We start from the raw sequence: 6000 nt of genomic DNA on the forward strand, positions 1-6000 counted from the left end.
GCGCAGCTGAATTCAAGCACCATATCTCACTGTACACTGCCACGGATGGAATCTCTTCCAGTTCATCAGTGGTCACCAATATGTGGGCTGATACTTTATTGGAAAACAAATTCATGCAATGATTGCAACTGTAATCAATCATTTTACAATGCAGGCATCATGGTGTGTATGAAATGCTAATGCTTTTCACATAGTGATGTAGCTTAGAAATTATCCCTCAATTTACCGCGGTGTGTTTCGGATGAAACAATGTCAGGCAATTTTTCAGCTACGGTCGTAGTACTGTAAAGTAGCCCAAAAAAAAACAAAAAAACAACAGTAAACATAACATATATTATTATGCAACTTGTATAAAAAAAAATACATGAATCAAAAAGTTAATCTTTAACTCAAAGTATTTGTAAATGCATCAATCAGTCTCTTCAGTTCTTCAAGCCTCAGGGGTGCAGAATTCAACACACCTCTACCAGAGAGACAGTGCAGTCACTGTCATATTTTGTTTGTGGACTTCACACTAACATATGTGAACGAGTAACTGATATATTGCTGGATTACTATATTTAAATGTACGGTTTTACTATAAAGGCACAATTACTATTTTTTTTACTTTCACATGCTTATCTTTATTTCAGTAGGGTACATTTTCTTAAACCTTCTTCAAGTATAAAATAGATATAAAAAGCAATGCTGCTATATTACATTATTGAACTTCACTTTAATTTTACGCTGTACTTGTGTTGTTACAAAGTGTTTTTATTAACTGTATTTTCATATACTTATGAGTTTTTGGGTTTGGTATCTTAAACTATCTTAAACTATAAAGTAGGTATAAAATAGGAATATTATTATATTACCTACACAGGCTTTACGTTTACTTTTAATGTGCCAATTTTAATTTGTTGCACTTTTCTTTGTTTTTGGTGTAAGATGATTTCAACTATCTCAATCTACTCTGATATATCTTTCAATAGATGTTTGTAGTACCCCTTCCTTTTGGTCACCTATGCTTTCTGATTGTAAGAAAGTAAGACGTTGAGAGAATTTTGTTCGCTGCCAGGCCTTTTCCCCCTCAGGTGCCAGGCCTTTTTATGGCTATTTGGTGCAGTTCGCACTTAGGCCCTCATAACTTTTTGTTCACATAAGCTACCCACGTCAAATTTGCATCCTTTTTTTTAACCAACATCCTAGGGATTCTAGAGGTACCCAGAGTTTCTGGGTTCCCCTGGAGGACACTAAGAAATTAGCCAAAATACAGCAAAAATGTTATTTCTTTAGAAAAATGGGAAAGAACGGCTGCAGAAGAAGGCTTGTGGCTTTTTTCTCCTGAAAATGGCATCAACAAAGGTTTTGGGGTGCTAAAATCGCCATCCTCCCAGCTTTCAGGAACAGACAGACCTGAATCAGAAAACCACATTTTTCAACACAATTGTGGCATTTTACTGGAACATACCCCATTTTTACTATTTGTGTGTGCTTTTAGCCTCCTTCCAGTTAGTGACAGAAATGGGTAAGAAACCAATGCTGGATCCCGGAAAGCTAAAAATTTCTGAAAAGTAGACAAAATTCTAAATTCACCAAGGGGTCATTTGTGTCGATCCCTCAAAGTTTTCCTATAGACAATATCCCATTATATCTTCTGGACATTTCTGGTTGTGGGGATATATAGGGCTGGTAGGTCCATCAAGAACCCTAGGTACCCAGAGCCAATAAATGAGCTGTACCTTGCAATGGGTTTTCATTCTATACCAGGTATACAGAAATTCATTTGCTTAAATATAAAGAGTGAAAAATAGGTATCAAGGAAACCTTTGTATTTCCAAAATGGGCATAAGATAAGGTGTTGAGAAACAGTGGTTATTTGCACGCATCTGAACTCCGGGGTCCCCATATTAGCATGTGAATTCCAGTACATTTCTCAAATAGACGTCTTTTTACACACAGTCTTACATTTGTAAGGAAACAATGTTGAGAAAGACAAGGGGCAATAACACTTGTTCAGCTATTCTCTGTTCCCCCAAGTCTCCCGATAAAAATGGTACCTCACTTGTGTGGGTAGGCCTAGTGCCTGCGACAGGAAATGCAGCATGGACACATCACATTTTTACATTGAAATTGAAAAGTGCCTAGCTGTGGATTTTGGCCTCTAACTCAGCTGGCACCTAGGGAAACTTACCAAACCTGTGCATTTTTAAAAACTAGACACCTAGGGGAATCCAGGATAGGATGACTTGGGGGGCTCTCACCAGGTTCTGTTACCCCGAGTCCTGTGCAAACCTCAGAATTCAGAATTTGTCCAAAAAAACACTTTTTCCTAACATTTCGGTGTCAGAAAGTTCTGAAAATTAGAGAGTAGCCACAAATTTTCTCCCACCCAGCCTTCCCCCAAGTTTTCTGATAAAAATGGTACCTCACTTGTGTGGGTAGGCTAGTGCCTGCAACAGGAAATGTCACAAAACACTATGTGGAGATATCAAAATTATCAAATACAAAACTATCTGTTTTTGCGGGGGGTACCTGCATTTTTGGTCCTGGGCTCAGCACCCATATAGGGAAACCTACCAAACCCAAACATTCATGAAAACTAGACACCCAAGGGAGTCCAGGGAGATGTGACTTGCGTGGATCCCCCAGTGTTTTCTCAAATTTAGCACAAAAAAAATCAAATCTTTCCCACATTTCTGTGCGGGATCACCGCACCTGGACAAATTTCCTACCAACCAACATTCCCCTTAGTCTCCCGGTAAAAATGATACATCACTTCTGTAGGTGGGCCAAGTGCCTGTGACAGGGAAGAGCCAGAAACATGTTGAAACTGAGGGGGAAACCAAAGCAGGTCCAAAACGGCAGTTTGAAAAAAAACATTTTTAGGCTGACAAGTGGGGCAGACTTTTTATCGGTATAGATGCGACAATGCTGGGTGGCAGAAATTCTGTGGATTCCTACAGATTCTGGAACGTTCCATAACAAAAATGTGAGGAAAATGTGTGATTTCCAGTAAAGTTGGAGGTTTGTAGGGCATTGTGGGTAAGAAAAATGGTGTCGGGTGCATGTGAAGTACACCACCCGGGAATAACCCAGATGTTTAGTTTTCAGATGTGTCTGTGTCTTGTGGATTTTTCTACATGGCAGCGTTACAAAGTCCAAAATGTGCAGCCCTCACCATTCCAAGTCGGACGATTTTGAGAGTTAGACAAGCTCTCATGGCCCAAATGTAAAACCAAAATCCAAAATAATCAAATGTCCTCTTGCTTGCCGTGGGATAAGATGTTTTAGTGTGCGGGGGGGGGACAGCTGAAAGACTGTTACCCCTTTCAGTTGGGGTGGGGCATAACCATGCGCATACTGGTTGGTAGCCACCAACCCACTATTTTTTTTTTAAATTCCCCGGCATCTAGTAGGCTTTCTAGAACAACTAAATGGGGTCGGGTATGACCATACCCCCCACCCTCTTTTAAAAAAAAAAAATCTTCCCTGGTGTCTGGTGGGGTTTCTTGCCTAAGGGGTAGCTCCCCTTGCATGAAATTGGGACAAAAAAATCCCTGGTGTATAGTGGTTTCTCCCCCCTTGGGGGAAGATCAGCCTAATTAAAATAGGCTGATCTGCCCCCCAGGGAGGGCAGAAATGGCCTAAAATAAATTCCCCCCCCCCCAGGGGAATGACCCTTGCCTAAGGGGTCGCTCCCCATCTGTGGAAAAAAAAAAAGAAATCCCTGGTGCCTAGAGGTTTCTGCCCCCCTTGAGGGCAGAGCGTCCTAACTAAAATAGGGCCCGGGGGAGACAGAAAAGGCCTAATTAAAAAAGTGCCCCCTGGGGAGTGACCCTTGCCAAAGGGGTTGCTCCCCTTATGCCAATTTCATTAAAAAAATAATCCCTGGTGTCTAGTGGCTTCTGCCTTCCCCCGGGGGCAGCTCGGCCTAATTAATATAGGCCAATCTGTCCCCAGGGGGGCAAAAAAGGCCTAATAATGAAATTGCCCCCTGCGGAGCAACCCTTGCCCAAGGGACTGCTCCCCTTCTTTGTTTACACAAAGTAACCAAAATCCCTGGTGTCTAGTGGGTATTTCTGCAGCACGATCGCTATGCAATCGTGCTGCAGGAATGTTCAGAGAGACATGAAAAGGGAAGGAAAAGACTTTCCTTCCTTTTTCATGCCTCTGTGCCTCCCCTGCCCCCGTACCAAGGAGAAACTAATCTGTTCCTCCTCTGATCGCGCTGGAAGCATGCTTCCAGCGTGATGGGAGGCGACCTCTGATGAGGTCAGCGAGCGATTGTGCACTGACGTCATCAGACGTCACTGGAGGGGGTTGGGGTGGAATGGAAAGCGATGTGTGGGCCGGGTCCAGGACGAGGTGGTTACGTCCCTGGCACCTGAGCGCCACAGCAGAAGACGTAACCACCTCGTCCTCGGCACCCAATGGGTTAAAGAAATCTTTATAGACCAAAGTAGGCATTTATACTTTTTTTGTGCCGCATTTGCGTCACTTTTTGATGCAAAAGCGGCACAAACTTACAAAATATAATTGTATTTTGTAAGTTTGCGTCGCTTTGCGTAAAAAAGTGACACAAATGCGGCGCAAAACAAGTATAAATATGGGCCCAAGTGTCAATAACACCTCATTGTATGCTGTGAAGAAATATTGGAAAATTATCAATAAAGCAAAAGAAGTGGGGGCAGCAAAATGTGATGGCAAAATAGGTAAAAAGGATTTATATGATGCACCACCCAAGGGGAAGATACTAGAGGACTTGTGTACAGCTGAGGTGTGGACGGTGGAGTGAAAGCTGGATTACAGAGGGGCGTCCATCCCTGCTGCTAGAAAGTCCTCTAATGATGAAGGACATTGGCAGCATTGGAGGGTGTAGATATATATGAAGAGTATACATCAGGTAAGCAGCAGATTGTAGTGCTTTTATGTAAATACTTGTAAATGTAAAGCAAATGTGAGAACAAATGTCTTTCTATAGACAGTGGCTAATTTTCTTACCCCCTACCTTCCCAGGAGTTTTCTTCAAAGTGGTAAAGTAAGCAGTGAGCTGAGAAAATACTAGAATCCTGAACACAGACTACCAAACCTGTTTCTTTTTTCCTTTTCTAAAGCTGTAACAAGCTGTGATCTAGATCAGTGGTTCCCAACCTGTGGTCCGTGGACCCCCCGGGGTCCGTGACACATTCCCAGGGGGTCCGCAGACCTGGGTCGGGAGTAAGGCAATTCTCCTCTGACAAACACTTGCATTTTTTAAATATTTATTGCTTCCCTTGAACAGTTTTAAAAGCACTGCAAACTTCCTCGTACATCCAGCTTTCGAACAAAAGCGTCAAGATTACTCTAGTGATTAATGTCCCTGATGGAGAGAGAGACAGAGTTTTGTCTAGTGGCAATTTTGACTCAAAGGTAGCACAGATGGTTAATATGCCTGCTGCAAAGAACCTGTATCAGGCAAAGAACAGCATTTTATGTGCATAGCACAGTGGGTTACTGCTTTTGTTTCTTTTCTTACTGTGCAGTACATAAGTCACAACCATAATCTAGCACAGTGAGCTATGAACTGTCATTAAGGAGCTGCATGCAAACTGCAAGGCACAAATTGGAAAGTTATTTGTTTCCCTAGACTTTCATTTTCCTTGCGCTGCTAAATAAAGTTTGCTTGCATAGAAATACATTCTTAATATTAACGTCAATGCTAACCACTGTGCTGTGTTCTGAATCCTGAGTTTGTGCTTCTCCAAACTAAGCACTCTTAGAAAATGCCTACCAGTGTGGATGACGTGAATCCTACACTTTGTTTTCCCCTGTAAAGTGGATGACGTGAATCCTACACCTTGTTTTCCCCTGTAAAGTGCTCTGACTCACTACACTGGTATGAGAGGTGCAATAAAGCAAATTAATTGCATGTGATAGAGAGGCTATGGAGAGATGGGAGGCCCTTATGATTGTACTTCCTTTCCCCACCACATATTTATGTGAGAAAACTTTCTCAGATCTATATACCTAAAGATAAAA

The sequence above is a fragment of the Pleurodeles waltl genome, chromosome 2_1, assembly GCF_031143425.1.
Source record: "Pleurodeles waltl isolate 20211129_DDA chromosome 2_1, aPleWal1.hap1.20221129, whole genome shotgun sequence".
Taxonomy (NCBI): Eukaryota; Metazoa; Chordata; class Amphibia; order Caudata; family Salamandridae; genus Pleurodeles; species Pleurodeles waltl.